The sequence below is a fragment of the Equus przewalskii genome, chromosome 1 (genome assembly GCF_037783145.1).
Source record: "Equus przewalskii isolate Varuska chromosome 1, EquPr2, whole genome shotgun sequence".
Classification (NCBI taxonomy): domain Eukaryota; kingdom Metazoa; phylum Chordata; class Mammalia; order Perissodactyla; family Equidae; genus Equus; species Equus przewalskii.
The window spans coordinates 72,633,324-72,659,692 of record NC_091831.1 but is presented as its reverse complement, the minus strand read 5'-3'; the positions used below and the strand labels follow the sequence as shown (position 1 = coordinate 72,659,692).

General features: G+C 37.7%; 1 protein-coding gene across 12 annotated transcripts in view; it reads left to right on the top strand.

The window, feature by feature from the left end:
• CHRM3 (cholinergic receptor muscarinic 3) overlaps positions 1 to 26,369 on the top strand; it is a 457,925-nt gene that overhangs the window by 128,716 nt on the left and 302,840 nt on the right. For all 12 annotated transcript variants that reach the window (XM_008520564.2, XM_070568103.1, XM_070568085.1 and 9 more), the window contains exon 2: positions 8,029 to 8,137. The gene's annotated coding sequence lies outside the window, so the exon portion shown is untranslated. The remainder of the gene's footprint in view (positions 1 to 8,028; positions 8,138 to 26,369) is intronic.

Genomic DNA, 26,369 nt, shown 5'->3' with positions numbered 1-26,369 from the left:
TGTCCTTTGTTTCTTAATTCTGTTCATATCAATCTGTAATTACTTAGAAACCTACTTCCTTTAATGTGTAAGTGGAAAGGCCCTCCTTTTGGCACATTTAGAATGATACTTCCCTTGCTTAAATGTGTAGGTTAGAGGGGGTCTTGGGCCAAGACAGCTGCTTGAAGAGATGTGCTGAAATCCTAAATGTGTTTTGCCATAAGCAAAACTTGCTGCCATTTTAAGCTATGAGGTTGACCTCCTTCTACCCTAAGAGCAGAGTGTCCTGTTGCCCTAAGTGTTTACTGCAATCCTCCTTACTTAGTCTAGAGAGTGCTGACATACCAGCGCTACGGAAAGCTTACTGCTTTGTCTTTAACTCTGCCTTGACATTAAAGGGTTATCACTTCCAAAGACTAAGGAGCTTTTTGTTAAATTTGTAAATATCCTAACTCCAAAACATGCCTGAGATATCTCTATACCCACGATACTGGTAAACCCTCATCTTTCTGACAATTGTAATATCCACTTGAGGTAACTATATGATTTCAGAGTCATAAATCACTTCCTTTCAAGACAAAACTAGGAAAGTATCCAAAGACATTCGCGAAGATAGCCATCTAAATATCCAGGCCGGTAAAGTGAAAAGAGAAAACCCCAGCCTTAATAATTTCTATGATCTTTTGGCTGCCTTCCTTCTTACTGTGCTTCCAGGAAACCAAGACCTTTTCAGGTTTCAGAATCACTAGTGCCCTGACTTCTCAAATACTTGAAAATGATTATGCATCCCAACAGACAGTTTAGAAAAACATGTAAGAGAGCCATTTCCATTTCAATTTAAATGCATATTTTGCCTCTGTTGATGTGTTCTGGTGCAAAGGTTCAGCATTCCAGTAGTGGGTTCTGTTAGGTCTTAAGATAATAATTAGATGATAATTAAGCTTGTTTTTCTTTCTTTGGTTTCTTTTTTTCCTTTCTTAATCTTTAAAAATGACTTTTAAGTTTGCTCCCTTGGGCTCTATATCTGGTATCCTAGCATGTTTCAGATGGCTCAGGTATTCATACATTGCTAATTTTGTTGCAGTTTGGTAAAGAAATACACCTTTAGCCACTCCCCCAGTCTAGACACCTGTTGGTCTCATAACAATTGTTTTTCTTTTTTTATCGTCCATAAGTTAACTGGTACATTGGCATTAATAATGGTCCCTCCTAACGTTAAGATTCAGAAATTAGTTCTATTTGTTCTCTAAGTACTTATTCTATTGCTTTTAATATTTAAGAATGTTTAGTTGAGTAGCTCTCTGAGATGAAATTATGTTCTGAAGGGTAACTTCATTCAGCTCCCGATCTCCTCTTCTGAAACCCACAAATAATTCCTTATATGCTCAGGGTCTGCAGTGTTACAGCGAGTTCTGCATTTACACAGCATTACACTCCCAGGAATATTTCTTTTATTAGTAAAAGAATCAGACACATTAGGGTTTGATTCTCTAACTTTTGCCCACTCAAGTGGCTATTTGGCTTTGAAATTCAGTCTATAAGAACCGCAGCTTCTGTAAAAATATGGACAATAATAACAATCTTTGGAGATCGTGAAAAGAAAATAAATATGCTTGGAAAGCATTCATCAAAGTGCTTAGAACATGGGTAAGCACATGAATAATGATGGTTATGAGGATGCTCCTACTAAAAAGGACAAGGAGAAAGGAGAGAAAAAAGAAGAGGAGGAGGAGGAGACGCAGAAGGAAGAGAAGAGCAGGGGCATGTCATGGTTGAAATAATGAGATTGCACCATAGCCTTTGGGGAGGGTTTTCCAAGTATCTCTTTAATTTGCATACTTCTCATCTTCAATGCAATTACAAAGAGCAGTGAGAGTCTCTGAAAGGTTTTGGGTTTTTTCCCAGAAAGATGCCAATAGAAACTGCTTCCCACTTTCTCTGTGTTGGTCCTTTGCCCTAACCTGTGACCGCCTTTCTGCATTTTCTAACCGCCATGGTGCCCCTCCATCAAACAGCTTGTACCATCGTGACAGCTCTGATTCATGAGAGAGTCCTTTGTCCACAGCCTGCCAAATGGATGTTTCAACCCAATTAGATAATGTTGGAGTTAGATTTAAAATTTAAATAGAGTTAGAAGCTGCTGTCTCTGTTTTGTAAATTACATATGAAAAAAATCCACTGATTTTTGTCTAGTTAATTTAACTATTCTTACTTACAATTAATGGAAAAGAGGAATTGGAACAGCAAGAGAGCAAATGTAGAATAAACATTGAAGTTAATTTTCAGTACAGCTAGTCTTTAAAGTTTAATAGCCAATAAATATAAACATGAAGTGACAGTTGCCTCATTACATACGTAAACACGCACATAAACCTACCCAGTAGCTATTTAAACAAACTAAGGAGTACATCTCCTACTTAGGTTCTGCCTGAGCCTTTTTTACCAAGGCTCTCATTCTTTTGGATTTATTTTTTTCCTACCTTACCACTGTGGCCATCAAATACAGTTACTAAAATAGTGAGTTCTAATGAAAAATAACTTTAGAGTCTTAACAAAGAAAGAAAAAATACTCTTCAGCTAGCCCTTCAAGTTATGGAAAACCTAGCTAAAATATGTATTTTTATCCAAAGTATCACCATTTGCTCTGAGCCTAACCATTAGATTGCTCAAACCATGGATATATCAGGTGTGAAACTCTGGGCGTAACCATTGTAGGGAAGAAAAGCCACCCACTCAGCAGAAGGAGCTACTGCTGTCTCCCCGGAGATTAGGCTTCACAGCTATTCCATCAAGGTCATGTTTCTGTACTTCCTTTGATAGAAGATGCTTTTGATTAAACAGAATTCTTTTCAATTTTTTGTGCCTTTGTTCTGTTATAATGCAATGAGAATAAGAGAATGTCAGTCGCTTCATGAGTCAGTGACGCTGGGTTAGAACTGCCTTCAGAGGAAAGTCTGAAACTAAGATGACCTGTGAGCTGGATGTCCTCTGCAGGGTTAGCTTCCAGGTGGCTGTCTGAGCTCACATCAGCATGTTTTTGAGTCTCAACTGTTGCTCTAGTCAAATATTCTTACTCTTTTTTGGGTAATAACTTTTGTCACTATTCTTTTTGCAGTTTTGCTAAAATAGCACATACTTTATATCATATATATATATGTGATATATATACAAAACCTTTGAGTACAGGAGTTAGCATCATCAAGTACTGATTGCTTATGCAAATTAGGAAGTATTAAGCTACACTATGTCTATTTTAAATAGAGTAGATTGTTTAAATGACTCCATTTCAGAAACTTTGCTTCAATAAATTTTGTTTTGTAAACCTGCCTCTAAATGTTTCCCTTTCCAACAGCAGAGTAAATAAATAGACAAACAAACAGCTCTTGTTGAAACAACAGTAATTTGTTATCTTGCTCAGAGAAAAAGTGAGATTTCAACATGAAGAAGGTCTAGGGTGTTACTACCACTTTTAGAAATTTATACACATTGTTATTGTCGTTGTCTGAGGAAGATTAGCCCTGAGCTAACATCTGATGCCAATCCTCCTCTTTTTGCTGAGGAAGAGTGGGCCTGAGCTAACATCTGTGCCCATCTTCCTCTACTTTTTAATATGTGGTACACCGCCACAGCGTGGCTTCATAAGCAGGGCATAACTCTGCGCCCGGGATCCAAACTTGCGAACCTGGGCTGCTGAAGCAGAGCACGCGAACTTAACTCCTACACCACTGGGCCAGCCCATGTTATCCATTGTTTTTAAATGTAAATTTGAACTCGAGCTAATTTGCACTTTCTCAAATAAATTGATGAACTTCAAATAAGTTGCCTATAATCACCCAATGTTATTATTTTCATTACATTGTCCTCTAATTTTTATTAATCTACCATACATGAAATTGCCTGTAATTTTAATGAGCCTATGCATAACATTTTGTGTTCTGCATTTATATACATATTTCTTTATGTTAGCATAACTTTTATACTTATTGTAGTAATAAAGACTAATATAAACTTAACAATGTAAGATTCCATAGTGTTAAACTCTTTCCCTTTTGTTGGGTTATGGTATTAACAACAGCAGCAACAACAACGATAGTCCATTTATTGACTGTTTACACAGTAAATCTTCTGTTAAGAATACCTTTTAACAAAGTAGAGACCAAGCTTAGTTTGTTATGTGTAAAGGCCTAGACTTCAGAATTTGATATATTCAGATTTTTACTGTCTGTGTGATGTTAGTCAAGAAAAAAAAAAATTCCCTATTTTTTCCTCACCTTCAATTTCCTTCTGTGAAAAAATAAGAATAAGAGCTGACTTAGATGTTGTACCTACCAGAGTCTGGCACATAGTAGATGTTCAAAATATGGGGGAAGATTGTTATTGGAAACTACTTCTAAAATTTATCCAATTCTATAAATGAAAAAATTTATACTATTTTTGTGCATGTTTCCAGATGGATTTCCAGGATAATTAAATGGCCAGTGCTACCAGCAATATGCTGCATTCATTTTTTTATATACCAAATCCTTACTAAGTTTACCTTTCCATCATTCTTCTTCTTTGTCTTTTTTTCATTCTTCATTCTTTCAACAAATAATATGGCTTGTTGTGTACCTAGTATTTCTGAAGTCAGTGTTAGACTCCAGGTTGCAACTGGCATGAAGAAAGTGCTATCTACTTAAAAAGAGTCAAAAGACTCAGGAGCAATCTCCATTGCCAGGTCAGTACATAAATAGAAATGTGGTGCATGTGTGTGCGCGTGGGTGTGTGTTTACATGTCTGTCTTCCCCATGAGGTCATAGTTGGTCCTCTTGATATCATATCAGTCAAGATGATCAAGCTATAGCCTCCTAGGAAGGACACAGGTAAACAGATAATACAATATGAATTCTAATAACAGATTTATGCACAAAATGTTGTGGCTGTATATTTCTGCCTAAGGGGTTAAAGATGGTTACAGAATTCACTACTGAATTAAATTTTTTTTTCAAGTGAATACCAGCTTATCAGTTATCTAGAGAAGGGCCCAAAGTTAAAAGATGTAGGCTACCCAGAAAAAACAGAAGATACAGGGGCTGGCCCAGTGGTGCAGAGGTTAAGTTCGCATGTTCCGCTTCTCGGCGGCCCAGGGTTCGCCGGTTCGGATCCCGGGTGTGGACATGGCACTGCTTGGCACACCATGCTGTGGTAGGCGTCCCACATATAAAGTAGAGGAAGATGGGCACGGATGTTAGCTCAGGGCCAGGCTTCCTCAGCAAAAAGAGGAGGACTGGCAGTAGTTAGCTGAGGGCTAATCTTCCTCAGAAAAAAAAAACAGAAGATACAAAGTCAAGTGTGACAACATAGGAGAGACCTTCATGTCTGGCAACTGATGTTTTTCCACAGCCGTAATAATAATGGTAGATGAATTACTATTAGAACAGGAGGGTGAGAAAGTGAGCATAACCAGACCAGAAAGAAGAGGAAAAGTTGGCAAATACTGTGTACTTCCCATATGACAGGCAGTATGTTGGAGACTTCATGCATATTTTGTCACACAGCTCTCAGAATAACCCTATTTTGGAGGTGACGTAAATGAGGCTTTGAATATGAAGTAAGTTGTCCAAGGTCATACAGCAAGAATATGGTGGAATTGGTGTTCATACCCAAGTCTTTGAGGTCAGATTCCCACTTCTCTTCACTGAGATGCAATTAATAGTTGAATGGGAAACCACTTCAGTGTTTTCTCATTTATTTGGGTTTCATTAACTTCTCTAAAGATAAATCCTTGGAATTTTGTTCTGTGTAATTTCAAACTTCATTGACAGCACAAAGCAGATGTTCTACAAAACTTACTTTATCTTTCTTTGATGTCTGTCGAATGTAAATGATTCCTCTCTATAAAGATGGCTATAGTTTCCTTGTGTTATGTAGCAGATTCTTTTTCATAACCTTTGTGCTTTGTTTTGCTTCATCACCCATTTATCTATCCTTAGATATGGCCCATGATTTGCCCTTAAGTGGGGTGGATGGAGTGTCTTTTAACCTACTCAGGGTTGTTCTGTTTGCTCTTGTAATCTTATTTCTCAGACCTTTGGCAGGAGGGCTGGTTATCTATCTGCCACTCTGGAGCCTGGCACATAGAGGGAGGGAGTCAGAGCCCTGGAGATTTCCTTCATGAGAACTTCATCCTGCCATTTTGGAAAATGGCACTTATGCTGATGGGCAGCTTTCTCTATCCATCCTCATTGGCCCAGCCTGTGTGACAGATTGCGTGGGGCTGACTCTAACCTTCTTTCTAGTGCCTCCTCCAGGGAAAAGCCCCACTGCCTCCAGAAAAAGCCCTGCCATACTCAGTGCAGCTCTTACAATGTCCCTGATCTCTTGATCCTCTGTAGAGAAGTGAATTCCCATCCTCTGCTTCCAATCTGCCCCCTTTTTCTAATATCATCCCTTCCAAATTGAGAACTAACAATTCTCTAGACCAGAAATCAGCCAACAGTTTCTATAAAAGGTCAGATAGTATATATTTTAGAATTTGTGAGTCATACTATTTCTGTCACAACCTCCCAACTCTGCCATTGTAGCATGAAAGCAGCCAGAGAAATATGTAAATGAGTGGCTGTGGATGTATTCCAATAAAACTTTATTTATAGACTCTGAAATTTGAATTTCAAATAATTTATGTGATTCTTTTGATTTCTTCCAACGATTTAAAAATGTAAAAACCATTCTTAGCTCACAGGCTACCCAAAAACAGGCAGCGGGCTGTAGTGTGCCAAACCCTGCTCTGGACAGGCAGTGTGCCGCGGCACCACTTCTTCTGCAGGGTAAATTGGGGTCTGACTCTCAAGGTCTCCAGTCTGGCTCTTCTCTACAGCATCTCCAATCCAGAGCAGCTTTTCCTAGTTCCTGTGATCGTGAAGTTTCTTCCTCGAGTCTTTAACCATTTCCATTTTCTCCTTTATTTGCACAGTGTTTCCCCCTTGGGATCTGCCGTAGGGAAGGTGGTTAGTTTCTGTTAGCAAGCTGATGTCTGATCTAGAAGTGAAAGGTGGATGTTTTTTTCTCGCTCTGGAAATTTTCTTTATTATTTAACCTTCTGCTGTTCTTCAGGAACCTCTCCAATGAAACTAAATTAAACTGACTACTAACTAGTTCGTAATTCTTTGAATGAATATATTTGAACTTCATTCACATGATTTTTCAGAGTATTCTTTTGACTTTTTTCTCTTGAGATTGTGTTGCACACAGGAAGATAGCTTGGCAAGTAAGTGAAAGGATTGACGGAGTAAAAGTGTGAATTGAGACAAAAAATATATGCCAATTCCTACTTTTGTTGTTGCTGTTTATTCATTCATTTACTCAGAAAATACTTATATGTGCCAGACGTTGTGTCCCAAAATAAGATGTCACTCTTTATTTGACATACAAAGATGAGTAGGGTACCATGCTTGTCTTCCAAAGAAATAAAAGGGAAACAGAGACTGATGAGATACATCTTATGTAATTCTCTGATATCTGTTACTTATATTGTAGGGCATACAGAGCACAGGTAAGCATAGGAAGAATGGTGTGCTCTGCCCACTCCATATGTGATGGTAAAAGAGCATGGACCATAGAGCTCAGATCCTGGGCCATTGTTCCACTACCCTGAGCCTTAAAATCTGTCAAGTGAGGAGACTACCTCCTTTGCAGCTTTGTTGTGAAGATAATGAAGTTTCTTACATACGCATGATGGAATGCTCAGCACATAAGCCCTAAGAGGAATTCAACATCAGAGCTTTTTTGTTTGTTTTGTTTCTTGTTGATGAATTTATAGCCTTCCAATAATGTTATACCAATTCTCCACTAAATTTATTACTTCTTAATCAGTAATACACTACATAGTGTGTTTTCACCACTGTACTATGCATTATGTGGAAAATAGAGGGGTGTAAATTAAGGGCCTTCTGTTGGATTACCTGTCAAGTGTCTTTGTTTTCTAATGCTATAGTTTGGGAAGATACCCTTGTGTGAATGATGTGAAATATTTATTGACTGACTTTGTCATCTCTTTGTGTGTCTCTGTAGATCTGAACAGTGATGGCACATATTGTGGTTAAGAGTTGCTCAGTGGACCATGGATTGACTGAACTGTATCCATTTCCATCATGATGTACACCACTAAGGCTCTTTACTAGTAGGTATTTTCTATTCAATATTATTCACATGGTTATGTACTGAGATTTTCAATAGTGTACACTTTTAATGAAAAAATGTGCAAAATACATGTGTTCGTGGTGCTGTTATGAAATGTGGCTAGATTTAGTCTTTTTATGTACCAACCAATTGCAAAATGAAAGTCCAGGTTAAGATGTATCTATTATGTATATGTATATACATTAGTATGGTAGTAAATGTGTATCTATAAAGGCAGAATTTAGAATTATAGAATTTTACCTCTCTTTTAACTGAATAAAAAAAGTCACTGGAAAGTTTCAACATCTTTCAGTTCTTTAATATCATATAAATCTGCAATGTAAGCCTAAAGATTTTACCTAGTTTAATATTTTGAAACAGTTCAATTTTATTGTAGTTTTACCCAACAGGGTGTCTGATATGTGTCCACTTACACAAGTATCATATGGTAATTGACATACGATGTTTATGATGTTATGGAAGGGGAATTATACTCAGTGTCAGAAGACCTTAATTTTAGTTCCAGCTCCAACATTCATCACTGACTACTCCCTTGAATCTCTAGCCCTTAGCTTCCTCATATGCAAAACGAGAGGAAGAATTTCTGCTTTACCTAATTCGTAGATTACAAGTCAGATGAGGTGATATTATGAAATTATTAGTTAGCTGTGAACCCCATAAAAATAGATAGTTTTGTCAGTGGCTGACTAGTATTACAAGTAGGGAGCTGGAAAAAAAAGTTATAACTATGATTTTCTTTTTAAATTGGTTAATACAGCCTAATATTTTGTATGTTATTCAGCAAAGAGATAAATGATAAAATCAGACAGTTTTAATTTAGGACCCAAATTTATTTGTTGTATTGGAGAAAATTGTGTTTAAATGAAATGTGGAAAAACATATATGTTTCACCACACACACTGCATACACGAGTCTCCACTAACCATAAGTATTAGATTTCTGCTTCTGATCTCTGGCATATGTACTCTCTTATTAGCTTTTATTTTTCAGTGTTTACACTTGGAGAAAGAAAGATACATTGTATGCTTTTTATGTATAGTTGAATTTCAGGATACTAAGGGAACAGTGTAGAAATTCGATCAGATATTCCTCATTTAGCTTACTGTATTTAATGCTTCTGTTTACTGAAATCTCTTTAACACCTTATATGACCATACTCTTTAGCTTACAGAGTACAGCTAGCTATTTAAAATAAAAGGTTAAAAATGAAGATCTTAACAAATGCATCTAGTAATACTGAGAAAGACTTTTCTACTAAAATTAATGAAGTTATTATATAACCAGGCCAATGCAATGTAACTGTTTGCAAATTCTTTTCCAGAAATTAGATAATTTTATCATTGAGAAGGCAATGGCTTATTACACAAATAAAATGCTTGCATATAAGTGAAACAAAAATCGAATAACAAGCAAAATCCATCAACTTGCTGATATAGTAGCATAGTCCTTAAGTATAGGGCATATCTAGAGTCAGATTGCCTAGCGTTGCAACCCAATTCCATCATTTTCCAGCTTTGCAATGCTGGGTGAGTCGTTTAATCTCTCTGTGTCTTAGTTTTCTCATCTGTAAAATGGGTCTGATGATAAAAGTATTTATCACACAGAGTTGTTGTATAGATAACGTGAGCTAATATGGTCCAGTGCTTAGGAGCACTGTGGGACTCTTAGGAAGTAACCAATCAATATTAGCGATTGTTATTCACTGGAGGAGTATGGGATTATGGTGACGACCACAGATTTTGGAATCAGAAAGGCCTGTGTTCAAAACCATTTGTTAATTAATGGTGAAACCTAGAGTAGTTACTGAACTTTTAGAAGTCTCAGTTTCTGAAAACTAAAATGGAAATAAATAAAATATACTCCATGCTGCTTTTGTTAGGATGGTTTAACGGCATCTGGCAAGGAATGGTAGCTCTCACCTTCACTGGAGTTGTGAAGATATGATCACAAATGATTACATAATGCAATTATAAAGTAATATAAATCAGAGATTCTCTGATTCTGAAAAACCTCCTTGCCATAGCTTATATTTAGGGGACTTTTAGATGTACCCAATAATGAGATTTGCTTTGTTAGATCCAGAATTTCAAACAAGAAAATAATTTAAATCAAATGACAAAGGCAAACATAAGTTAAATCTGGCATCCTGATTTAAAAAATAAAAATGACAAAAATCCATTGACTTTTTTAGGCCTAATAGGGAGTATCAGCTCGTTGTTTAATTTGTTAGGAAGATTGGGCTGTTACCACATTTAAAATGACTTTTTTCTCTGGAGAGAAAAGGAAAAGAAGAAAGGAGGTGAAAATGCAGACTGGGTGTCACAAAGGGATGGAGAGGAAGTGCTTGAACTTTCATAACCATGTGACCTAAGTCAGGCTGTATACTTGTTCTTGTTATGAAGAAACTTAAGGTATTGTCCTTCGGGCTTGTATTGGACAAAATTCAGTGGTTGTAATGGGTGGCATTTTTCAAATGAGTCATAATTTGTTCCCAAGGTGGGAAATACTGATAACTCAGGGCAATATTCTAAGCCAAGAATGGATTGCCTGGCTGCTGTGTATCACTCAGAACAGAAAGTGAAGTCTCCTTCCCTCACCGGGTAATTAGAAACCCTCTGAAACAATGCTGGTGTTTGGTCAGCCCATCTCTGTATCTGTCCATATCAGCAGCCAGAGTCTGTCACATGTTAATTTAATCTGCCTTGTTTATAATTTAGATTGCATTATGATTGAACATTGCCTTGCACACTCCCTTGTGTTCTTCTTGCTGTTTCTTTTTCCAATAGCTTTAGCCTTTATAAAGTTTGCCCACAGCAGGGACAGCTGTGCTTGTGGAGGTGGCTTCTGAGTGTAAAGGTTTTGGAGGTGGTTTTGTAGTTAAGAGCCCACGTATCATGGATGTAGGGATAAACCTGACTGCTGCTTGGCTGTCCCTGCTGGGAGACCTGGGTGAGAGAGGACCTCTGATGAGGCTTATTCTGACCTCTGTAGGGGAGGAAGACATTTCCTCTACCTTCTGTGGGTTCGTCTGGCTGGAGAACGAATTAAATTCACATGAGACAGAATAGCAGGAGAAAATTAAACAAAGCTTTATGAGGCCCATGGCCTGGGGCCTTTCTTCCTGAAGGAAGAAAGGGCACCAAAGAAGTAGGGTGCACAGAGTGGTTATGTACTCCCAACAGGATGTTTTACATATGATTGAAATGTCCCTCCCACAATAGTCACAAGATTGCTCTGTCGGCACAGCGCTTGATGGACACAGCAGGTAATGGGTCTGCTATCTCGAGAGCATGTAGCAGGAGGCAAGTCTATTGTCTCAAGCTGGGCGGTCACAGGTGAGCACAGCAATCAGTTCCTAGCCTAAGGAAAGATGCTTAATCCTTAAGGAAATACCAACCTTGGGAGGGGGAGGGAAGCTGTGCCTTTATCTCAAGGGCCTTTGTTCTTGCCATAGGGAATATCTAAAGCAGGTATACGTACAATGCATGCTCAACGGCCTCAGTCAGGCCCTTTTGGAAAGACAAGGTCAGGCCGAATTAGGTTTACACCAAATGGCTTCCTCATGTACTCCAACACATCCCGCTGCTTGCCATCTTTACCTGTCAATGCACAAATGGGAGAGGCCCGGGCAAGCTGAGCAACCCGCCAAAATGGCCGAAACCACCACAGCTGAAATATCATATCCAGCAAAAGACAAAGGAGGATGTTGGAGGTGGGGGGGGAGTCAGTTACAGAAGGTTACCAGACAAGCACAATAAACAAATGCAGATTTAAGTCCTTGCCTTCCCTGTTGATTAAGAGTTCCTAGAGATAAGGTCTTCTCCCCTTCTTCCTGGTAGAGAGGGAGATATCTTTACAGATGGAGAGTTCTTTTACAATGTAAATGTCTCTTACAAAGGGTAAGTAAATTCTACTTTTCAGTTGCTTTCCTGTCTGCAAAGTAACGAGCCACAAATAATCATCATGCCAAAGAGACATATCTTGGGGTGGCCAATTCCAGGCCCCCACGCCTCCTTCCACAGGGCTTTGCATCATTCCATATGTTCCGTCCTTCAGCGTGGTCAACATTCGCATTTTGAAGTCTCATGTTGGGACTCGCAATGTCATAAAAAGAAAAAGAAAGAGCAGAGTCATGGTGTTGGACTGCCAGCCCTACTAAACAAATGGGTTCTCATGTCTCCCTGCTTCTTTTCATGGCCATTATACATTTGTGATGTTTATCTTAAAAATTATTTGAGGCTTTAGAAGTCCCCTTCTAAAGGAGCCTGATTTAGTCAGGTATCAATCTAATACTTCCTAAAACAGTAACTCTAAAAACTAAAGAGAAGAACAGTGTTTCTTTCACTATCACAGTGCCAGCATTGGGAGGAGACATGGGGTATTCAGAACTGAAGCCAACTGTAATTTGGAGACAGGTGAAATCTCTATCAGTGGGACTTTCAGAACAGATAGGCTTAGTCAGACCATAACTGTAAGCTTAACGTAATCATGGTGAGGGGAACAGTTAAGCCTCAGAACAGTTGTTCAGAGTTGTGAATGAGCAGGATGTATCGCAGGACAAGCAGGAGATGAGTTCATTAAAGGTGAGTGTCTGCTGAAGAGTGACTAAAAGTAGAATCAGATGAGCTGCGAATGCCTCAGAACAGTGCATGTGGCCCTCTCTCATTTGTCTGCGTAGATCTCTTCCACCTCTTTGCTGACCAAGCCCCACCTAGAAGCGCCCTGTCCTTACCTGCGTGGCATGACACCACGAGCCTCCCAGTGCTTGTGTCCATCGGCCTCTGACTCTCCCTTCCAAACTCATTTTACATGCTCTGCCATCTATGAAAACTTTCTTAATCCTCCTCTTCAAATGGACTGTTCCCGCCTTTTCTTTCACGTCTGGACTGTGTGCGTGCTTCTGTGATAGATCACACACGCTTCTGCACAATTTGTTTACATTTCTGTCTTAGTCCATTCGGGCTGCTATAACAGAACACCATCAACTGAGTAGCTTATAAACAACAGAAATTTATTGCTCACAGTTCTGGAGGCTGGGAAGTCCAAGATCAGGGCATTGGCAGATTTGGTGTGTGGTAAGGGCCCGCCTCCTGGAAGGCTGTCTTTGTGCTGTCTTATGTGGTGGAAGAGGCAAAGGAACTTTGTTGGCCCTCTTTTATAAGGGCACTAATCCCATTCATGAGCACTGCACCCTCCTGACCTAATCACCTCCCAGAGGCCCCACCTCCAAATTCCATCACACTGGGCATTAGGATTTAACATATGAATTTGGGGGACACAAACATTCAGTCTGTAGCAGTATCCATTTATCGCATTAGTCTCTTGACTTGTTGACGGCAGTCCTTGTCTTATTCAGTCTTGTATTTCCAGTGTCCAGCACTTAATAAGTAGTTGCTGATTAAATTAATGATTGAAACAGTATCATCCTCTGTCCTCAGACAGAACAGAAAATAATTGCATTGACCATGTCAAACGGATTTCTATGGAATGTCTTTCAATATGGATATTAACTTTAAATTGTTATTCATATAAACCAGTAAAAAGTATAACCAGAAAAATGAAAAGTGGCCACATTTAGCATGCCATGATATTTATATGATTTTAACAGTTTTAGCAAAAGGTAACAAGAGTTTTGAAAACATGTAACTGACACTACTAATGTCCTTATTAGTTTATCATTAAGCATATTATTTTTAGAATGATATTTCAATAATGATGAGAATTACTTGACCTCATCTTGACTGAGGTTTGAATGATTTCCTCCGTGTAAATTAGTAATAAAATAGTTCTTAAGTTCTTTTTTATAGTAATCATTATATATGTATTTTGAAGTAACTTTGCTCATTTGAGACCTGAGTTATCATAAACTATTAAAAAAGTACATATATATATGCACACACACATATATACATATATGTATTTCATATGTCCATATGAAGGACATATTAATCTGATGTGGGGAAGGTGCAATGTGTATATTAAGAGTAATTAAATATTCCTGTAGTTTTTAACTGTTCTTAGAAGAATAGAGAGAAAAACAACTGAACCAAAAAAAAAAAACCTCTCTAAGTCAATAAACAAAACCCTAGTTAGATGGTCACATGAAATTTTATCTGAAATTTGTTTTAGTAGCTGTATATAGCTTAGAGGCAGACTTAAAATAGTTTAGTTTAAATGTTTATTCTTGAAAAGTACCATTTTAACAGGAAAAGCCAGTAAGTCCACTAAACCAGTATTTTAACTCTCAACCTTCTGTAACACAGCCCTCTAAGTGATAGGCTCAGTGTACATCAGTCGTTTACGGAAGAGTCTACGTGGCTACCTAGGTAGAGTTGTGAGCAGCGCAGGCTCTCTCAAGCTTTTCAGCTTTCACAGATGGCTATAGAGAGCTAAGTGGAAAGTATTAAGCTAATAAAGACATCTTTAAGGGAGGAAAATGGGCTGAGAGGGTACTCCGGTTTTCAATGCCTGGGCTGTTTAAGATTGACACATTTCAAGCAAAAAGGGACAATGTTTGAATGAATCATATATCAAGAATATTCACTCAGTTGTGTAAGCAGAAATGTAATGTAGTAACATAGGTATTATCACATTATAAAGCTTTGATACGCTCAAATAGGTAGAGCAACACATTAAGAATATATATTCTTGAAAGAAGTGGGTATTTTTTTTTTTATTATTCCCAAAGGTAACACTTGAGAAAATTCAGGGTTGTTTACTGATAACTGTATAAGTCTCCATTTTATGTATTTGAAGATTATACTATCTTGGTGACTATTTTCTGACATTCCTTTTAGCTAAAGGGCTTACAGCTGTTTGTTGAAATTTAATAATAATAACGGCTACCATCTACTGAACTAGTAACTGTGCAGTGGGGTTTCACTGTCACATCATCATTTAATCTTCACAACAGCTCTGCAAGGACAGCGTTATTATCTTCTTTTTACAATGGAAGAGATGTATAATGTGCAGTGTACACAACTTTAATTGCATATTTACATAATCTAAATTGGTGACAGCCTCACCTCTGTAGGACCGCATAAATATAGAGGCATGTAATATTTTATATGTGGAATTAGAAAACTAATTTTATTTTTGAAATAAAATTAATTTTGAAAATATAGTGTGTTTCAGGTTTTAGGCCATGTTATTTAACATCCTGGAGAATAAATAGCTTATAAAATTATAATTAAAGATTCCCCCTTCTATCCTTCTGCAGTAAGCAATATGAATAAACATGAGAATCTGTATCTGTTTGAGATGCATCCTCAGTGGCAAATACGAGCAGGTGTCTTTCAGGGGAATGCATTAGCCCCTTTTAAGATTGGACAGTTTATCCTTAAAGTCAAATATTATCTTCATTTAGCATGTTTTCTTCTGTCTTATTTATTCTCATTAATGGTTAGTGTACGTACTGTGGAATGAGCACGAGTGGTAGTATACTTGATTCCACAAGATGAAGACTGGGATTCTTGGGTCTCCACACCAGGCACCCCAATTTATGCTTTCACATTAACTCTCTCTTTTCAGCTCAAGTAGTTGAAAAGAATTTTGTTGAGTCATCTCATATTTTGCGTGTCTCTATGATAGGCCAGTGTTTTACTGTCCCTTAGATGTGCACTCAACTAATCTATTTACCCAAACAAGGAAAACATAAATTTAATAACAAACATGCCTAGGAAGCAGAGAGAGTTTCGAAAAAGCAGTGGTTTTAACACCTGATTTTTAGTAAAGAAGATAATTATAATATTTTGAAGCAATTTGAAATTCAAGAGAATTAAATTATTTGAAAATAAAATCATGTTTTAAATTATATTAATTAAATATTTGAAGCTGGAGAACTCAGGTATTCCATTTATTCATTCAACAAATACTTATGGACCTCCTTCTATGCAGTAGGCCCAGAATATGTGAAAATAAAGTCCCTCTGTGGATTTCATACTTCTAGGTAGCCACTGGGGCATGAGGGGCAGGGATGTGTGAGAAGGAAGGGAGTAGAATGTGTGTGTTTCTGTCTATGTCTAAGTGTGTGTGTGTATATCTATATTTATATAGTCATGCACCACATAGTGAAGTTGCAGTCAACCACGGACTGCATAGACGACAGTGGCCCCCTAGGATTACTTCCACGTAGCCTAGGTGTGTAGTAGGCTACACCATCTAGGTTTGTGGAAGTACACACTATGATTTTCCCACAACGACAAAATCACCTCACCTAATGACACATTTCTCAGAACATATCCCTGTCACGTGACTGGATAGAGAATGATATATAACGCTAAATATATTTGTATACAAATGGTAATAAGTTCAGTTTTAAATAAAAGCAGCTCCTTTTTATGTATTTTCTACCTTATTTTCTTTATTTATTTTAAGAATATTTGTAGATGTTCCAGAATCTAACAGAGAAATCCCCAAGACTCTTAGACACCATCAGACTGCGCTGAGAGTGGTTAAAGGGGTGATGGGGACAGAAACCATGAGCACTATGAGACCCAAAGAGGAAAAATTACACCAGAGGAAGAGAAGCAATTCCTAGTTTCTTGTTCTTTAATCAAGGTTCAAGACCTCTCTGTGCTGAAGCGTGGAGCAAAGTGGATGCTTTGCACTTGTGTTACCTAATGACATGAAAGTTGGTAATAGAACTGGAGCCATTGAGTCATGTGCATTACTTTCTGAGAACCTGGTATTGAATGTGCACTTAGAGCTTGCGACAAAAGGGACAATCCAGAAATTGGAAAAACAAAGTGTCAGCCAGGTACTGTGCTTAGCCGGTTTTCCAATTGGAAAGTGAGTCAATCATTTTTAGTGATTTTTCGATACAATTTAGTGATGACCTCTTTATTAAACTCAGCAAGTAGATATTAAACTCTGTTTACTTCGATTGCAATGATAGATAAAGTAGTCCATTCTTCTCAAGAGGGACAAAAAACATCATAACAGTGCATTCAATTAAAAAAAAAATTCTTTTCATGAAGCACAGGTTCACGTTTGAAAGCTGACCTATTTTTTAGGTTCTCTGAATACTTGGCTTTGTTGGCTTTCCCGAATCAAGACCATTCAGCTTTCATGCTGCTGATGCAAAAATCAGTGCGTCATACACAAATGTGGCGCAAAAGACTTTGTCGTTGTTCTTGATAATTCATTTTTTAGTTTAGCTTTTAAAAAACTCTAGATTTTAAAAAAATAATGTAGTCAAATGATAGTGTCTAATGGCTTTTTGACAATGGGCAAAAGAGTGCTGAGGTGGAGGAGCACTAATGGTACCTTAATGCTAATTTTGCCTTTTTTCCCTCCTCTCCATGTAGGGAGCAAAAATAAAGAGATTTCTGCCAAAGTGAAAATTGTTGATGAAGTAATTACCGTTGGGTCCCCATCCTAAGTACTAACCTGAAATGGGCAGCAGTCTAATAAGGGAGTAATTAAAGCTGCATTTCAGTGTCTATTAGTCTTATATTAAGCCTATTAAAACACATTAAATAGATTATAGTAATGTCAGAGGCATCCTGAAGCTGGAGATCCATCTGCAGCTTCCTCAAAGGAGAGGTACATAAGATAAGTTGCAGGATAGAATAGTAAGTCTAAAGCAGTGAAAAGCCACTGCATATAAAGAGTTCTGGGGGGCCAGCCTGGTGGCGCAGCGGTTAAGTGCATGCGTTCCGTTTTGGCGGCCCAGGGTCCACCGGTTCGGATCCCGGGTGTGGACATAGCACTGCTCATCAAGCCATGCTGTGGCAGGTGTCCCACATATAAAGTATAGGAAGATGGGCACGGATGTTAGCTCAGGCCTAGTTTTCCTCATCAAAAAGAGGAAGATTGGCAGATGTTAGCTCAGGGCAAATCTTCCTCAAAAAAAAAAAAAGAGTTCTGGGTTGTTTGTTTATTTCATCCTGTTATAGCTCTCCCTGGGAAATTAAAACAAAGCAGGGCACATAGGAGGAAGCAAATAAATGTTAGTTGAATTGAATGATACTCCTGCTTACTAATTTCTTTGAGAGATCAATTACAAGCTTAGAATATACTGATAAAGTTTCTTTTTTTTAATTTTAAAAAGTAACTTGGATGTAGGACTTTAATCTCATTCTTTCATTCATGCTTTAGGCTAGGAGACCCTTAGGGGCTATTCAGCGTAACAAAAGGCCACTTAATCAGGAGAGAGAATCCTTTGTTCAGATTCTCTTTGCCTACTAATGAGAAAGGCGAGAAAAACAACTTGATCACATTGTTCCTGACACCCAACTTCTTTATTTAGCTGACTGCTGAGCAAAACTAGTCCTTCCATGTAAGTTCTCTGTCACTGTTGTTCAGACTTCAAGGGTGACCTATAAATCAGTCACAAAATCAGTTTAGTAGGTTGGCGCAGCATTTTAAAATGCTAGACAATAAAATAAAAAAATGTCAGAGTATATCTCATAATTATTGTTCATAAAGCCTTTGTTTCATTTATATTTGTATGTATACGTGTGCTTTTTGGGTCACATGGTAAAATATGTTTTTATTGGAGGGTCAGAGACAAATTATTATTAACCTAATCTCCTCTCATTCTTCTGAGGGCTTGTCTTCTTGAGTTAATTTGTAACTTGTACATTTTCAAAATCTTCGTTTACTCTTTTCCGTTAGTTCAGACAGCTCCTTAGTTTCTCTGTATCTGCATCTTGATAGCCAACACTTAGTGTAGTGACCACTGGAGGAAGTGCTCATTAAATGTTGGAAGTATTGAATTAATAATATTCTAAAAGCAATTACAGTGCTGTAAATCCAAATGTTGCCTTATTTATTAATCCCACCCTCTTTCTCTTCCCTAAAACCTTATTGTGACTACTGGCAATTGCCACTATGAAGTTGCCAATAGAATTTCTGAGTCATTTATTGTGTTCCCCGGCCTCTTTATCAAGACAAGTGATCCATCCAGGGGATTCTATTGCTTGATACCCTTTGAAATACTCCTCTTCTTACCTTGCTGTGACTACTATTTGGCCCTGCAATTTTATACCTAGACTATTGCAATAAACACTCTGACAGTCTAACTCCAGCATTCCTACCTTCTGGTACATCACTGCCCTGGCCAATCGAGTTCTTTCTAACAGAAAAATCTGAATATTTTACTCTTTGTGTAAGTATCTCCGGCAGCACACACTCTTTGACTTGAGATTACAGTCGAGACCCATTTGAATGAGAAGAAAAGGCCCAACAAGATGGATTTTTAGATATTCTCCAAACATATCTAGCCAAGCCCTCTCACACACCTAGTGTTTGAACTGAGGTCCAAATTTTCAACTATTAAACATGTTGCAATCTTTTGTGTTACTGGGCCAATGGACTAGCCCCTATTCGCCTCTTTGCCTAGAATGTCTTTACCTTCTGTCATGCCTGGAAAATGCCTAACATCATTTAACTTATTGGTCTAAGTTTTTGCTTAGAATTCTGAGGGGCTTTTTGAGTTTTTGTAAGAATTCTGAGTCACCTGAGTCAGCTCCTCTGCCGTTACTTACTAAGTATTTATGGGACTGAAATCCTTCACTCTCCGTATATTCATCCTCCTGTCTCTAAGTGGACTCTCAGCTTCTCTTGCATAGTTGTTGCCAATTCTCTTTAGTGACCTTAGCTAGAACCTGTCACAGTGCTGGGCATTTGGAGGATGCTCGGTAAATATGGGCTGAGTGAATTCTTGTCCCAGAGAAGTCTAAGATGTACCAGTCCTCCCCCACTGAAATGGCCCTCCTTGTCCCCACTACACCACAGGTATAGCATTTTTCTAGACCCATAAGTATGACACAAATGATGTGCACAAAAGCCATTTTCCATCACTTTTCCTGTGACTTTCTTTCCCTAAGTCCGTGAGTTTTATAACCTGTGGAAAGGTTATGTAAACAGGGCAGTTTGTCTGCATTATTCAGTCTGTAGAAAGCCATCGGTAGCCAGCTGACGTTCTGGACCTGGGTTATGATTGTTTTACATGAATTCACCAGTTCGTATGTCTGGTAAGAGTGTTTCTACAGTGTATTTCTTAAGGAAATGTTCTAACATGGGCTTAAATACTTATTTAAACATATGCATCTAAAATCACATCTTGGGTTTCAGCCTAACCGTGACCTTGAATACCATTATTCAACACATTTTTCCTAATTGCTTCCTTCTAGTCAGGAATTTCTAATTGAATGACAGCAACTGACAGTTTAACCACAGCGTCGAATTTTGCACTAAATTCCCACAGGCTGATTTTTTTAAATATAAGATTTCCTTTATAGGATTTCAGAGAATGTTAGGAAGAATTTCAAGAGAGAGCATGGTGATTGGTTTAACTTGGTAAATCAGACATTACTCTTAGCTGCAGGAAGCTAATCAACGTTTCTTGTGCCTGAATGATTACACTGTTACATTTCATTGGATGGTCATGAGAATGTGTATTTGATAATGGAAGATATTGCATTAACTCCGTAACTGTAGTTGTATATGACAGCATTCCGTTAAGTATAATGTCCCTTTCCATACTTTCCCCCTTTTTGTCATACAGAGTCCAGTTCTCACACAATTGATTATTTTCAGCGTGTCACCCAAATCAACTATTAAGGGGAAACAAAACATTTCTTGGCTGTAATCCATTTGTTTTGGAATTAACAGCAGTGGATGTCACATTGCATTTTTCCAAGTAAATTTAAGAGTGATGGATGGACTAACTATATCTACTATTCTTAATAAAACGTAGGAATGGTGAAATATAGCACTTTGTATGCAAAATTCTCTGGGATTAAAAGTTTATGTATGCAAAGAACAGGAAAGAAATACTGAGAAATTTTTTGTTTTGTAAAAGTTATTAAACAATACCATTATATAAGCAAATTAACTAGAAAGTATATCAACGCTTCCACTTCTCAGTTTGTACTTTTATGGTAATGTTAAGAAAAGAATATTGCTGAACTATTTTTGGTTAATCTTACTTTGGTACCTTCAGCTGTTGTTACTCGTATGCTAACTCATGTTTTAAATGACATTGGTTTTTATGGTCATTAATTTTTCCATATTTTTAAAAACTTGAAAATACAAAAAAGGATAGAAAATACAGAACACTTCTAATAGTAACACTGAAAAACTCCAAAGTAACTCTTCAAATATTCTTATATTCCTGACTTCTAAAACTTACATATTTTAATACAAATATGAGATCACGTTACTCACGCCTTTTTCCTCTTAATAGTATAAAAATACATTCCCATTCCCATTTTTCCATTCTTCTAGATATTATTCTGAAAGATCATTTAAGGGATACATAACATTATACTGTATGGATGTACCTCAATTTATATTTATTGCATATCAGCAATCATTTAGTCTGTTTTCATTCATTCTGTATTACAACTTTTTTTTTAACGTCCTTGCATATAAGTCTTTGACTATGTCTGGGTCTGTACAACAGCTCCAGTCCTGATTCCTTCTCTGAAGATCAGATTCCATACAACAAAGATGGCTTTTTTACTTGAATGCCTAATAGATAGCTCTAAATTAACAAAAGAGAACTGTAGATTTTTCCCACCCTACCTCAAACTTGCTTTTCCCCCATCTGTCTTAGCTCCCTTTTCCAGGCTTCACTCCTTTCCCAGGAGATCCAGGCAAAAGCCTAGGTGTTATTTTTCTCCTTTCCTCACTCCCCACATTCAGTTCATCACTAAGGTTTATTGACTTAATCTTCAAAACACATCCCAAATCTGCCCTTTTCCTTCTGACTCTTCCAGGACCATCTAGTCCATCTGGTCTTGCCTGGACTGCTCTAGGATGTCACCTCTCACCTGCTGTCCCCACAGTCACTCTCCTGTCTGTCGTATCTCTCCTTTGCTTATAATCCTTCAGGGGGCTTTCAGAATACCGCAATAAAATCCACACTCTTTCCTCTGGCTGTCAGGGCCCATATGACCTGCCCCTGTTCCCCTTCATGTCCTCCCACCCCTCTCCTCTCTTCACGCTTCATCTCCCACGCTGGCTTCTTTCTGCCCTCCTGGGCTGAAATGCTCTCCCCTCACACTCCAGCTGCCTCCTCCTTTTTGGTCAGGATTCAGTGGAAATGCCATCTCTCTCAGCGGCTTCCTGCCTTCTGAGTGTAAAAGGAGACTCCAGTCACTCTCGACAGGCCTCCGCATTTTGTTTCCTTCATATGTGTATTATTTCTTGAATACTCTTGTGTTTGTTTATTATATATCCACTCATTAGAGTGTAAACTCTATGGAAGCAGAGAACAAACTCAGTCTTGTTTACTCACGGCTCTATCCCCAGAACCAAGAATAGTGCTTACTGTGTGGTGGTCACTAAATATTTACTAAAGGAACAAATAAATCCGTGAAGATTTACTACTATAAATTGTAGAAGTAGAATTTCTCAGTCGAATTTTTTTTTTTTCACCTTTTAATCTGTAGTCCCCATATCCCAAAATACTAATTTTTCTTCTTATCAGCCATTATATGGTGGGGCTAAATTTACTGCACCCCCTGCCCAATATTGCGTACATCAATTTCTTTTCCAGTTCAGTGTGCAATATTTAACCAATTGTTTCAATTTTCATATTCGTGTCAGCTAATGGGGCCAAAACATTTTGAAGCTTGAAAATCTTTCTCACTAGAAGCCATAGTCACTTCCGACCCAGTGCACGCAGACCCCAGGTATCTGATGACCTCTGGAAGTGAAGGCTAAAGGAAGTGGGGACACATTTATTGAGATTCCATTAGGGACCAAAGTCGTTATTTGTTTTTCTTTATATTTAATTCATTACATTCAATTCATTTGATCCTCATAACAAAATAGATATTATCCCCTTTTTTCAAATGATGAAACAGCCTCTGAAAGATTATGGTTCATGAAACTAATAAGATATAGAACTGAAATCTGTACCCACAGCTGGCTGGTGCTAAAACCAAACTGTTAATGTGCCATCACTAAATAAAAGGTTTGTGTCTATTGTCTAAACTTCCTGAGACTTAATGAGTACCTTTTACTGTAGATTCTGGACATTAGTGTTCTGTTCAGAGCATTTTTAAAAGAAACAAGTGTCATTCCTTTAGAAGACTTCCCCAGATTCAAATATTTGTTTTACTATGTAAAGGAAAGTTTCACAGGTAGTGAAATGGAAGAGACTGGAATTCATCATTTATATAGGCAAAGAAAAAATAAATTGCTGTTGGAAGTTTCAACAAACCTTTTATTTATGCCATTAATATAATCACATCATTATAATCCACACAGATGGAATTTATATTATCCTCTAGACACAGGGACTTGCCTACCTTCGCGAGGAGGGTGATGTTTTCTTTATTCCAAGGTTGGTGAGGAGCGACAAGGACAGAGACCACGGAGAGATCCATCCAGGTGCAAATTCTCTCCCATAGTTTATGTAATCAGAATCATGAATATTTATTTGTTTCTAAGAATAAGTAGATCATCACAGACATAGCTTACCTCAAATCAGGAAGATGAGGTCAGATTAGAGCATGCGGCAAGTGTGGAAGTTTCTCAGGTAGCTAACTTAATAAGAGTCATCAGAATGTCAGTAAAATAACCAATACGGGGAAAAACAGGAACAGGTAGAAGAGACAAGAATGACTGAAGCTACAAAAAAAAAATAAAAAGAGATTTGAATTGAATTACTTTTATACTAGTTCTCCAGATATATAAATGACCTTTTCATTATTGCTATTTTTTAATCTAAAACGTTTAACAGTATAATTCAGTAATCATGAAGAATTCCAGATCGGCTCATAGCATTTTGCAGTGAACTATTTCAAGGCATAGAGACAAAATTTCAATGAAAAAGTTGCGTTTTGTGACTTTTTTAATTAAAGAGAAGTGGGTATAATGAACAGGGGCATCTCTTATTATTATTTATGAACTGGGGCGTCTCTTATTATTATTTATGGTAACTCTGTGCAGATCGCTAAGTACGCATTTGACAAGGGGCTATTTGTAGGAAGCTAATTTAGAATGGAAACAAATAGTTGTGAAAAATGAGGAAATCCTGCTGGAAAAAAAAGTGTGGCAGGAGCACATCAAATAAGAGTTTTAGAGTAATTTGCTATTCTCGGAAATCCAGCAGCTGGTTTATCTAAAGCGTTCCTCTTTTTCATGAGCATTGGAACAAGGACAGGAAATGGCTCAACAAGCACGCTGACTTTCCTGCAACAGATTTCTGTAAAAATTTAATAGCAAAAAACAATTTTAGAATCTCAATTCTTAGCCATTTTGGGGACTCTTTAATGAGACAGTGTAAAGTATTTCAAACTTCAATTACTTAGAAATTATCCTAGAATGAAGAATTTCAAATAGAATAAAGAGAAGGAACAAATTTTTATGTCATTAATGTCACTAATAAAATGTATAGTATATTGAACTCAACGCTTAGAATTCGTTCTACAGAATAATGAATATTTTAGCCAAACATTGAGAAAACAATCCAGAGATGCATTGTAAAGTAGAATATTTATAACATTTTCTAAAACTGCACTTAATTGTTCCAAATAAGGAAATAGTAGGACTCGTACAAATAGTAGTTGGAATCCCAAAAGATTCAAGAACTGGAATAGACAGAGGAAACATATGTAAATCACACAATGTAAAAATATATCTAGAGGAAACTCAGAAAAATATTTTAATGTAACTAATTGCCTATAGGAAGGATTATCTTGTTTTTATTTTTAATCATCCCAAGAGATTTAAATGTAATCTCTTTAAAAATTCCCACAAAAGGGAAAAGATTTCCTTACCAAGGGCTAGGGGGTGGGAAGAATAGGGAGATGTTGGTCAGAAGATGCAAACTTTCAGTTACAAGATGAATGTGTTCTGGGGATCTGGTGTACAGCGTGGTGGCTGTAGTTAATGAGACTGTATTATATACTTGAAAGTTGCTAAGACAGTAGTCTTAATGTCTCATTGCACCAAAAAAAAGAAAAAGATTTCCATTTTGCTTAGTGATACAAACAGAGAAGTTGATTCTTTATTCCTTTCAAGCTATTACCTAAGTATTTAAAACCATTTTTTATTCTCATGGTTGCCATATTCTATTCTCAGTGGTTAACCGCTGCAACTAACTATATTTTTTTTTCTGCTTTTTCTCCCCAAACTCCCCCCGTACACAGTTGTATATCTTAGTTGCAGGTCCTTCCAGTTGTGGCATGTGGGACGCCACCTCAACGTGGCCTGATGAGCGGTGCCATGTCCGCGCCCAGGATCCGAACCCTGGGCCCCCGCAGCCGCGTGCGTGAACTTAACCACTCGGCCACGGAGCAGGCCCCTACTAATTATATTTTTAAGTAACAAAATGGATTTTTCATTGGAATTTTTGACTTTATCTTGTTCCAGAGTCATTAAGGAGACTCAGCTAGGCAAAAAATAAATATTTGAAAACACTTTTTAAAGGATATACCTTTGTTCATGTCAGATTCTCTTTGATTCTAAATTTTATTTGGGTTGAGGGGGAACAAAAATCTAATGCTGTGTATCAGTTTTCTAGGGTTGCTGTAAAAGATTACCGCAAACTTTGCGGTTTATACAACAGACATTTATTCTCCCAGAGTTCTGGAGGACAGAAATCCAAAACCAAGGTGATGAAGGGCCACACACCCCCTGGGGGCTCTGGGGAGGATGTGTTCCTTGACTCTTCCAGCTTCTGGGGGTGTCCTTCATTGCCTGGCTTTGGCCGTCTCTCCTGTCTCTGTCTTGATCTTCACATCACCTCCTCTTCTGTATTGGTCAAACCTCCCTTTGCCTTCCTCTTCCACATGTAATACCTTTAGGGCCCGCCTAGATGATCCAGGATAATCTCCCCATCTCAAGATCCTTAATTTAATCACATCTGCAAAGACTGTTTTTCCCAATAAGGTAATATTTACAGGTTCCAGGACTTAGGGCCTGATATCTCTGGGGGGCATTATTCATCCTACTATGTGCTACAACATGTAGTTTCCTGTTCTCAAGTAGCTTTAAATCTAATGCAGTCTGTGGAACATATTGGAATGTAAGTGTTAGCTAGAGCTTATAGTTGAATAAAACTAATCAAATCTACTGTAGCAGTAATCGCGCAGGATAGGAGGTATTTGAGGTGAAAAAAAAAATAGCTTTGTACCCAAATTAATTTTTACTCCAAATACTTCATCTGTTCTCAATTACTGAAGCCATACTATGAAACTCTTACTGTTTTGTACTAATTAAATGCTGTAGAAATCAAGTTTTAAATG